Raw genomic sequence first — 12,024 nt, forward strand, 5'->3', positions numbered from 1 at the left:
AACTGCAGCCAGGGGGGCAGCGCAGGGTGAGCTCCAGATGTGCACCCAGGTCCTGGCAGCTGCAGGAAAGGCGAGTTTGGGCTGCAGATGCACACCCAGGGAGTGGCTCAGTGTCAGCTGGGAAGGGCAAAGGGTGTGGGAGCCCAGCACATCCCTCTGGCTGCCCTGGCTGGCTCCAGACCCTGGCAGGGGCTCAGAGACCCTGGCACAAAGTCAAAAACACCTGTGGCTTCCATTTTAGCCCATGGAAAAAGCTGCCAACTCAGTGTGAGGAATTACGAGCCACAAGGGTTTGAGTAGTGTGGTAGTTGAATTAACATAGGGTGAAAAAGTAGAAATTTGGGGGTTTTATAATGGGGTTTAAGGGGACAAGATGGAGGGATTTGAGCATGTCCTGACCTTCTTCTCCTTCTTCTTGCCCTCCATGTCCTGCTGTGATGGTGACACTTTTCTGTTGGTTTAAGGTAGAGTCACACTGTCCAACATAAATGAAAGATATTGGCATGTTATTGTAAATATAGTACAGGTAGTTTTTGTATAAAACATAAACACCGCCCTAGAGGGCAGACAGAATGCCATGGCCGAGCTGCTGGACAGAGCTCAGCAGGTCAGATGAAGAATGTTCTAGATAAGGGAAAATAAACAGCCTTGAGAAGCTGATCCTGCACATTCCAGACTCCTTCTTTGGCAGCACGGGCTGAACAAGGACTTTTACACTCTTGGGGTGATCCCAGCACCCAGAGCCCGAGAGGTGATGGACACTGGATGGAGTTTGGATGGATTGACCAGCTAGGTCAGAGCTGTATGGGACTGGCTGTAGGGGTTACTGAGTTCCTTAATAAGTATAATATAGTATAGATGATATAATAAAGCAATTGCTCAGCCTCCTGCAATCATGGGGCCAATGCTAATTATTACCCGGCTGGGGCCTGCAGCAGCGCTGGGCTGGTGCAGACCAAGGGGTGTGTGCAGGCTGGTTTTGGGACAGTCGGGTTCTGAGGAGCTCCCACCCATTTTTGGGAGGCTGAAGAGCCTGATGAGGCAGCACCCAGCTCCTCTCACACGCCCAGCCCAGAGCTGTGTGTGACACATCTCTGAGGAGCTGTGCACATCTTCTCTCATCATTTTTATCCAACAAAGCCAAAGCAGCCTCAAGCTGGCTTTTAACGCTAAACTCTTCATTAGATAGCTCACACAAAGCATGCCAGGTGCACCAGGGCATGTCCACGTACAGAACTTTTTCATTTGCAAGCCCATACTGTTCAGCAGCTTGGGAGGGATGTCTGAGTCGATGGCTCGTGTTTCTGTAAGGAATGCAACAGTTTGAGACCCATTTATAACAAAGGCCTGAAAGACAGCTGAAGATGCTGAGATTCCCCATATATTGCTGCAGTTTCTCACTTGTTTTACAGTAATTTGATGTTGCCTGAACACAGTAGTCGACCTTTTTTAAACTCCTGCTCGCAGGGTAGAACAGCAGGGATGATAAACCTTATGCTTTAGTTCAGAAATAGCACAGATCAGTGAGAGCAACCAGGGCTGCACCACGGGAGAGAGGGGTAGTGGCAGCACAAAGCTCTACTGACTGCTGAGGATGAATACATATACAAGAAAACCATATTGCTTGTCAGAGGAATTGGTCTAAAAGGCTGCTTAGGCTTAGTTTGCTCTTGAACCCTGGCTCATGTCTGGTTTTACATCCTTTCTCTCCTCAAAGTGGGTTCACTTTGGAGCTCTGAATTACTCAGACTCCTCAACCCGAAATGGAGACTTTGATGAACACCATGATGGTCCTGCTCCACCTGGAGCTGGCAGGGGCAGAGTCTCCATCAACTGAACACATGTTCAGGTTGCTGACCTTTGCTAAAGGCAAAGCTTGCATCTCACAATATCCTGAAAAACCTCTGAAGTCGTTAATTAAGGTGGAAAGGCAAGCATAGAAAGTGCATGGAGGGAAAATCCCACTCTGGCCAATTGAAATTTTATTTGTGCCCTCAGCTGAGGAACAAAACCAATTAAGAGTAGCAGTGACCTTGCATCCTGTGCAGCCTCGCTGTGCCTGAGCTGTGCAGGACCAGATTTGTTCTTAGGGCAACACAGTCGGGGGAAAGGTAAACCACAGCCCAAGGAGCATGGAAAAAATTATCAGAGAAACTAGGCGAGGATGGAAGCAGCACTCAGAGTCATCTGGTGCTGGGAGCATCTGCTTGTGTGTACACAGAGGGAAGCAGCACACAGAAATGGCTCTGAGCAGCCACGCTGGATGTTTATTGCAGAGAGGACTGGGACAAATGAGAACATCTCCACGTTTTCAGCAGGCTGTGCACAACGTGCGTGACTCTCACAGTGACCACAGACCTCAGGAACAGTGGGTAAGTGCCTTCCTTTGAGAAAGCTGCATAATCTATTTCCAGAGCCGTGAAGCACAACCTCAGAGATCACAGGGATTTTGCCTGATTAAAGACCAGAATAAATTCAGAGGCCAGGTTGTCTGGCTGTTGTAGCAGCAAATGTGGGAAGAAGGGCCTTGGGCTATTTTCCTTGACATGGAAAACTTACATGACAGAACATTTGATGTGTTGATTCTATTTTTTAAACACTGCCTAGCAGAGACATCAGAGCTGGCTGCAGCTCAGGCAGCGTCAGCTCTGCCCTGCACAGCCCAACTCTCCTGCCTTGCAGGGCAGCAGCACCTTCCCTCGGGGGTTTTTCTCAGGTGTCTTTCCTCAGGTGTCTTCCTCAGGTGTCTTTCTTTCCTCAGTTGTGTTCCTCAGGTGCGTTCCCCACATGCAGCACAAGTCAGTGCTAACCCCTGTGCTCCTGATGAGCCATTTACAGGAGCACAGCCAGCCCTTGGCACATCTGGAGCAGTGCTGGCTCTCCCTGTGCTGCCACCAACCCAAACTGCTCTCAGCTGGCTGCAGCCACCATGGGGGAAGGCTGAGGGGACAGTCCTGCAGGGTCCATTGTGGCAGCACATCCTTCTCCCTCGCAGGATTTTTCATAGAGGTGCACAGAGAGAAATGAAAGAGAAAACAATTTCTATTTCTGCTCCTTGTTTTTCCTATGTGGAATGTGTTTGGAGAATTGTTTATCTGGGGTGAGTGCTCGGTTTGATTCTGGTGAGGATTTTTTGAGCCTGGTAGCAAATCCAATTCAACCCAATCCAATCCAATCCAATCCAATCCAATCCAATCCAATCCAATCCAATCCAATCCAACCCACCTGGGGCTGGACTGTCAGAGAGGGTCACAAGTTGAGTTAGAGTCAGAGAAAATAGTATGTAGTTTTAGTATCCTCCTTTTATATAGTATATTAATGTATTTTAGCATAGTTATACTAAAGAAATAATTCAGCCTTCCGAATTGAGTCAGACATGGTGATCTCTCCCCATTGGGTTCCCCTGCATTTCCAATAGTCCATGGCCCCAGGTGGCCCCAGGACCTCGGTGGCACGTTCCAGAGGAAGCACTGCACCCCCTCTGCTTGGCTGCTGGAGATGGGGATGGGAACTGTGGTACCACCAGTGTGGCACTGCTGAGCCCTGCTGGGGAGTGGTGAGCACCTCGACAGACAGACAGACAGACAGACGGACAGACAGACAGGTTCCAGTGCAGCATCGCTGCCTCTGGGCTCGTTGTGGTGGCTGACACCTCGGGAGGGAAGTTTTCATGCTGGGGAACCTTGCTGAGGCGTTCCCACATGTCAGATGTGTGAGAGGAGATTTTCTGAGGGAGGAGGTTCTGCGGAGCCTTGTGGTGGCACTTGGCTGGTGGGATGTCTTTTACTGCTGCTGGTGTGTGACTAGGACAAAAGCAAACCTGACTGTCAGGTCCTGAGAAGAAATATGCTCAGAAAAAGGAAAAAAAACAACAAAACCATAAAACTGTACTTTCTGCTTTGTTGTTGGTTTTGAAAATAGTTTTAAAAGCAAAAGCAATCTTAAATCTTCAAGGTTGAATCTTTGGTTTTGTCAGATTTTCTTTTCAACACCAGCACTTGAGAGCTTATGGACAGACCTTTAAAATTGCACCAAAGGGAAGTGCAGAGACAGCTGAGACTCTTCCAGCTGGAAGCATTCTCCAACCCTCACTTCCTGACAGAGGCAACGGGAGATGGAGATGGCAGATGGTAGGTGGCATTTGTTTATCAAAACAAGAACTGTGGCATCTCTTGGGCTGCTGGAAAAACTACACAGCTGAAGTGAGAAGTTGTCTGTGTGCACTTATCAGCTATTTCCTCTGAACTAGAAAACTGCTCCTGTTTGGTGCAACTTGCAGAAAAAGTGAATTTGGCTGAGGAGAACCAATAGGAAGGGCATCGGTCTTGTGCTGGGTTTGAAGGGCTGCCACACCTCTTCCCATCACCAGGAAGCCCAGAGATGTGACTGCAGAAACAATCACTGGGGGTTGGAAGGGCACCACGTCAGGAGGTAACACCAGCCCCACTGAGAACCTCAGTTCCAGGTTCCAAATTCTAGATCACAGCTTTCAGTGGGCTTTCCTTGTGCTCAGGTCTGTGGCATCCAGAAAGTGATGTCAGATTCTGTCTTGAATATCTAAAATATTCAGACTGTTTGACTAGAGAGGCTGCAGACCTGCTGGGTTGGATTTTTTCCCACACGTGAATATTGCCAAACTCTCTAAGAATATTCAGGTTTTCCAGCCTTTCACCATCCCTATTTTGTCCTAGAAAGAAAAATTAATCCAATTTACTCCTTGTATGCTCCAAACTCCCAAATAACCAGGGCAGCCACAGCAGAAAGATGAAGTGCTGAAGATGCAGCACAGCTGTAACATCCTCACAGGGGTACCTGAAAATTGGAGGTAAATGCCTCTCAGAGGGAATAGTGAGAATTAGCAGGGGCTTCCCTTGGAGCTGTGCAGTTTTTGGCTGCTTTCCTCAGGGGAAAACACCGAGGTGGTTGGGCAAGGAGCAAAGTGCTCTGTGCACCAAGGCAGATGTGCATCCAAACAGATGTGGTCATTCTGCCACTGGGGCAAAGCCAGAGCAGCTTTAGGATGAGAATGGAGATAAATTGGAATTTAAAAAAGGTATGGGAGGAGAACTGGAACCCTAATGTTGCTTTTTCTTTCAAACTGATCTGTACACATGTCACACAGTTGGATGTATGAATAGTAAATTATTCTATTCATTTCTTACTCTTGATGAACAGTAAATTAGTCTAATAACATTTACTGTTCAATTCATTGATTGTCAGAGGGAGATTAGAGGCAAATAGCTTTTAAGTCTTTCCAGCTGCAAACATTAGAGTTGTCTAAAGTTATGATTTTTGACTGTAATTAGCTGCAGCTCTGCAGCATCCCCCCTCCAGCCCCTGCCCAGCTGTGCTCTGTGGCAGCAGGGATCCCAAAGATCACCTCAGCCAGGTGAACTCTTGAGGGAGCAGGTTACAAAAATTTGTGTTTCTGACAGTCATTTACCCAAATGGCACGAACATTTGGGCAGTGGAGAATAATCCAGAGAGCTGTGAGGCTGGGGGGGCAGGGGGTGTGTTTGGGGCTGTGTGTGAGCAGCCAGGCTCTGCCAGGGCAGGAGAAGCCCCATGTCTGCGGGGGCTGGAGTGCTCACATTCCAGGATAAGGGTAATAAAGGAACCCAGCAGGGCTCCCTGGAGCTGCAGCACTGACTCCAGCGGAACACAAGTGTCTGAGCAGGGAGAACAAAGCCCATCAAGCAGCAGAGCAGTCAGAGGGATCCTGCCTTGTGCTCCTCTTTGTCATCCTGCTGCCCCTGGCCCGGCTCTGTGCTCTCAGCCCTGTCTGTGGGAAGGTGCTGCTGGCCATTTAACAGACACGGAATTACTTGTAGCCAGGAGAAACCATAAACAGCAGAATCATTTCAAACCCTGCCACAGCTTGGAGGTGTTTATTACCTTTATCTACGCCCTGCCCCCCTTTTCTCTCACAAGACTACAGAAGTAAATAAAAGTGGCCTCCTCTTGCTATGCTAGTCAGGCTTTGTCTGTGTCCCAGACATGCTCGCTGCCAGCTGCGCCGGGCTCAGACGCCAGGGATTTGGGGAATTCATCCCTGCTGCATCACGGAGCCCAAGGGTGCTCTGGATCACCTCAAAGACCACCTTCCTCCAAGCCCCTGCCACGGTGGGTATCGTAAAAGCGACCCCCAATAGTAGAATTAGCTCTGAACTCCAATGATTTCAGAAGGTTAATTAATTACTTTATTAAACTATATTATATACTATAACTATATTACACTAACAAGAACTATCACTAACTAACAAACTCACGACTCTCTCTCCTCAAGAGTCGACACAGTTGGATTCAATTGGCCCATGAATCCAAACAACCATCACCAGAATCCAACCAGCAACCACCTGGGTAAACAATGTCCATACCACATTCCACATGGGACAAACACAGGCGCAGGTAAGAACTATTTTCTCTAAGAATTGTTTTCTCTTGCTCTCTCTGTTCTTCTTCAGGAGAAATCTCGAGAGGGAGAATTATGTCTCTCTGTTCAGAGAGTGTGAATGCACAGGTAGGGACACTTCAACTTGACCAGGTTGTTCAAAGCTTCATCCAGCCTGGCCTTGGACATTTTCAGGGGATGGGCATCCACAGCTTCTCTGGGCACCCTGTGCCAGAGCCTCACCACCCCCACAGGGAAGAATTTCTGCCAAATATCTAATCTAAACCCCCACTTTCAGCTTAAAGAGGGTCACCCCTTGTATGACCCCGAAGTGGGGTGATTCCCCTTGTCCTGGCACGCCAGCTCCTTGCAAAAGATCCCTCTCCAGCTGTCCTGCAGCCCCTCCAGGTCCTGGCAGGGGTCTGGGGTGTCTCTGAGGGATCAGCCTGGGTACCCAGCATGGCTGGAGATGCACGAGGAGCTGCTGGGGAAGCTCAGGTGAGGCTCCTGGCGCAGCAGGCTGGCTCAGGGCACAGCAGCCTGGCACGGGCAGCGATGGGTGGACGAGCTGTGGGCACGGGCAGCCACAGGGCAGATGGGGCTGGTTCGGCTGTGGAGATGCAGCTGCTGCTTTCTGAGCAGGTGGGCTGAAAGCAGCAACAAACCAGCACTCACCATATTCCAGGGAAATTCCTTTTCATCAGGAAATAGGAGATCTGTTAAAACTCACGGTGTGATTTTCAGTGGAATTTCCAGTGGGAAATCTGGGCAGTTTTGCTCACTGGAGCATGCCGGGGTTTGGTCGGTGTTTGGCTGAGCTCACCTGGGCTGGGGCAGTTTTGGGAGAGCTCTGCTGGGGCTGGGGCTGACCCACAGCCAGGGCTGGGAGGCAGGAGCTGAGCGGGACCTCAGCTCCAACAAAGGCAAACAATACCTCAGCTGCAGACAGGGATTAATGTCACAGCAAGATCTTATTAAAGACAAGGCTTCTCATTTAAATTTCTCCGGGTCTTTGCTAATTTCTTCTTTTTTTGCTTCCTCTCCTTCCCACGGAGCGACCCTCAGTAATGAAAAATGTCAGAACTTGGGGGAACTGGAGTTGTGACTGCTTGAGTGGGGTTCATTTTCAAAGCTTTACTCTTCATGCCTTTCTTATCCTAAGCTTTCCAAATAGAAATATACACACACCTTAACAACAAAAGGCTATGATGACTGCGTTGTCACCAGATAAAACTGTACTAAAAATAAATAAATGCTGCAGTTTAGCATGATTCAGTAGGCAGGGTCCTTATTATTCTTCCACCATTCAAAGGAAGATTCAGTTTCAGCACAGAACACTCCATCTCTGTAGCATCCCTCGTTGGACTGGGGCTTCCTCCAGAGTTTCTCTCTGCTCACGAATGCAGAGGGTTGAGGGTAACCACGGGTGAGCGTTGTGGTCACTGATGCATGTTTTTAAGTGGCAGGACGCAGTGAAGAATCTTGGTTTAAGTGTAATAAAAGTGAGGTCCCGATTTGTTAATGAGGAGCATTGTCTGCTGCAGACACTAATTTCACTACAGGGTGCAGTCTTCAAACTTTTCATTCTAATTAGAATGCATTTCCATATTCTTTATCAATTTCTCCCCTTATTGAAATCTTCTCAAATGACCTTTTTTTCCTTCACTTATGACTCATCCCAAGATTTTTATTTTTCCCAAAACAATCATTCAGATGCAACTGCATTTTTCCAGTAAACACGTTGAAAAACAAATGACCTTGCCAGCTCATGCCTACACAGTGGGAGAAGGGCATTAGCAGTGCAGAGGCAGCTACTAATAATACATGGGAAAATTAAGTATGGGAGAAGACTGTCTTCCTCTAATTCCTCCAGCATTTAATTTCCAAATGCCCTGCAGTAGAATGTGTCTCGAGCAGGAGTTTAATGGCTACCAAAGAGTTCCAGCAGTGGGAAAACAAGTCCTGACAGAACAAGGGGTATTTTATGCACATAGGAAAATAGGTTATCTGCTAAGGAGGCTTTTTTTTATTATTATTTATTTCCTTAAGTCCTCCACAGTTGTGTCCAGTTCCAATTTTTCTAATAAAGTAAATTATTAACTCAAGTTGATGAATTGGTTGGTGTTGGTAATAGGCTTTCAAAATGATTAGTGATATATACTCATTACCCAAATTAAAAAGCCATATTAAAAATAAGGAGAGGAAATGTAGCAGCATTATCAAAGTAATAATTTCTATTTAGTGCATATCTTTCCTGAACTTTGGCAAATGTTGAATTATGCAAGACAAACACTAATCTGAAAGCATTCTAATTAATGATGGTATTTCCTTGCTATCAAATTAAACCCAACACATTCACAGTGCATCTGACTTAAATGATATCACAAATTCTTCCCACTTTGAGGAAGATTGTTGATGTGTTTGAAAATATTGTACCTATACACAAGTTACCAGGTCTGAGCTATGATTCTTCCCTTGCCTTAGGATGATTATTAATGAGAAAGACCTGTATAACTCAAAGTTCACCCAAAATAGTAATAACAGTAATAACGGTAATAACAATAATAATGGTAATATAGTAATAATAATGCTAGTAGTGATAATAATGAATTATAATAAAAGTAATTTTATAAATAATTTGTTTTATTAATTACTATTATTAATAAAAAATCCCCAGAGATGAGTATCTCGACATCAATTAATCACAGTGTTTGTAATCCAGGGCTTGCCATACTTTTCATCAACTAACAGTATCAAAAGTTGGTTTCCCTTTAAAGATGCTTTATAGATGAAAACATATGTACAAAACTTTTTTCAGAATAAAAACAACAATCAGGCGGGTAATTAAGCACAATGTAAGTGCTGAGCTTTTGAGTTAAAGACCTGTCCAGGCTGCAACATCATTTTTATTTTGTTATTACATGCAGAAAGCTAATAAAAATATAATTTGGAAAAAAAAAATTACATTAGTGATTTGCCAGAGTGAATGTAGATGTCAAAAATGCTAATGCAGAGAAGCTGTCAGGAGTTTAAATAGATTTTTCACTGACTTGCCGTTCTTAATTATAGCTCAGCACCCTGTACAGGTTAAAAAAATGCTAGGTTCCTTCGAAACAAACTATGAGCTCCTTACCACCTCATCAAATTCTCCTTCTCTTTCTTTCAAATGGATCAATCAGATGCCAACACATAACATTTTTCACTTACATCTTTTCTTAAGCTTCCTTATCCACCGCAATTATATTTTTACCCAAACCTATCCTGAAGGGGATAGAAGAGATTTCATGGAAGAAGCATAATTGGCAATTGAGCTTGCTCTTTTCGTGGGCTTCTTTTATGAGAAAAGATAACGTTTTGTGTGGTAGGAATTCAGCACTTAAATTAGGGGGTATGCTGGCTACTTAGTTAAATAATCTAGAATAATCAGGTCAGGAGGGAATAGCACATAGCTTTCACTTAATGTTTTGTATTAATTTTTCAGATAATGTAATTCCACGTACTAACCAAGCATTCAATAGTGCATCAAAAAAGCGCCTCGAAGTGGAGGATTGACAAGCTGCTAATCCAATCCTCTGCCAGTCACAGGGTGCCGTGTAAAAGGGATCCTTTGTTCTCCAGGAGCCGCCTGAGTTCCGTTAGTATCCACATCCAGAGCCCTGGGCACAATATCAATGCTAATACCGTTGTTACGGAGATGGAAAGCCGTTAAGGATGAACAATAATCAGCTCACAATATCCTTGGACATATTCATGCAGCTTGTACCGGGGTGAGATCCGATAGCTCTAAACCTTTCTGAGGAGAAAACGAAAATCCAATTAACATCTTCCGTGTAACCCTCCCCGGCAACTTTCACTGGAGATGACCTTGGGCAGCTGTGTTGCCATTTTGCCAAACCCTCAGTGATGTCTTTAATTCGCTGGTGTTGTTGGGCTCTGCCCAAACAGGAGGCCTGGCTCTGCAGCCCACCTCTCACGCTGGGCAAGACTTGCTGACAGAAGTTCCCTCAGCTCACCGTGCTCTGAGCTGAGCTGTGGCACAGACGGATTTTGGGACTCACACATCCTTGGGGATGTCCAACCCAACCGGTGAGAAATCTCCTTTCCTCTCCCTCTCCCACCTCCTGCCCAGTCCCAGCTCTTAGATCACGGCATGGTTTAGGCTGGAAGGGACCTCAAAGATCAGCGAGCTCCGAGCCCAGCCGTGGGCAGGGATGGAACCTGGCGTGGCTTTCCTGGCAGAGGTGGGTGGTGAGCCCTGGCCCGTGGCTAACCACATCGTGCTGATGAAGGATGTGGGGAGAGCAGGAGGTGCTCCACGTGTCCTCACCACGGCTCTGCTCCAGCCAAGGGCAGCCCAGACCTTGCAGCCCTGTTCCCTGGACCCAAGGTAGCCCAGCCTGTGCTCACAGGAAAATCTGCTCCTTTAGCAAAATGGCTCCTTGCAATCGGTTTGAATCAAACCTAGTAAAACTCTAATTATAATAATTTAGCCTGATGGGACAAAAATAAGAACTATTTTAATCTGGGGCAGGATAGGAATTTACCTGCATTTGTTGCCCAAGCCTGGGTGAGGAGGCAACTGCTGTAGAAGAACTCACAAAGAATTTATTTTTTTATTATTTTGTTTTCACAGCGTGCTCTCCACATCTCTGCTCCTCTGACAAGCAGCCTGCCATGAGACTGGCAGATATTGCATGACAGTGAACCTCCTCCTGGTAACCTCATGGCTCAAGCCTTCCATGGGCACATCATCCACCAGGTCTGGTGCTAATCAGCACCAGCAGGATCCTAAAGGCAGTGAGATCTTGATGGAAAGAAGTGTGCTCATTCCCAGGCAGCACGGACAGCTGCTGGACATAAAGCTTTTCCTTCTCTTGGCTGTACAATCCACAGGGACAGAGGTAAAAGATTTGTTACTGGCTTTGCTAATGCCACGGAGATGTTCAACATGAATTGTAAGTTGTCTTCAACCTGAATCTTTGTTGCAGCTGCTGTCAACACCACAAGTGAAGATCCCAAAATATAAAGCATTTTGAACTCTTTCTTTTCATTTCCTTTTCATTATACCAGGATGATACTGCCTTATCTCAAAGACACACTTGCATACTTGCACTCTATAATGGAGAAACAGCACTACATACAGGTCCCTAAAAGTAAACACCGAACTCCGTAAATGTTGCATATAATTAAGATGATTCTTCTGGATTTATTCTTTTTCCCCCAAAGCTGTTACTGCTTGATATGGCTGTCATCTGTGTCACTTCTGTGGAAAGATTTTCTGTGTTAGAAAGGGAAAATCAGAACAGCAAGCTAGTAACTTGTTAGAACAGGGAGATTTAAGGTAGTAAAGAATGAAGCAGAGCTGCTGACAGCACTGTGGTGGAGCAGGTCAGGATGACCATTTGTTTTAGAGGGTCTCTTTTGGGAAGAACCAGCACAAACTTCACACCTGATGGACACAAACATCCTTCAGACTGCAAAGAAAAAAACTTCCCTGTAAATATCCCCAGCCCAGGACCAACAAATCAAATCAAATTCAGTCTCAGCTTTATAATTCTGATTTAATTTCCTCGTATATTAATTTTCACCATTTGATTTCACTGATCTGTTGAGTCCATTCCAGTTGTGGCCTT

The 12,024-nt window shown here is 45.9% G+C and overlaps 2 long non-coding RNA genes across 2 annotated transcripts in view; one reads left to right on the forward strand and one right to left on the reverse strand.

Moving 5' to 3' along the window:
- LOC140684144 (uncharacterized) overlaps positions 1-12,024 on the reverse strand; it is a 192,898-nt gene that overhangs the window by 25,996 nt on the left and 154,878 nt on the right. The window lies entirely within an intron of this gene.
- On the forward strand, positions 10,336-11,431 carry LOC115495202 (uncharacterized). Its single transcript, XR_005980354.2, has 2 exons — positions 10,336-10,477; positions 11,025-11,431. It is a non-coding gene; the product is annotated as an uncharacterized lncRNA (long non-coding RNA).

The sequence above is a fragment of the Taeniopygia guttata genome, chromosome 4A (genome assembly GCF_048771995.1).
Source record: "Taeniopygia guttata chromosome 4A, bTaeGut7.mat, whole genome shotgun sequence".
NCBI classification, from domain to species: domain Eukaryota; kingdom Metazoa; phylum Chordata; class Aves; order Passeriformes; family Estrildidae; genus Taeniopygia; species Taeniopygia guttata.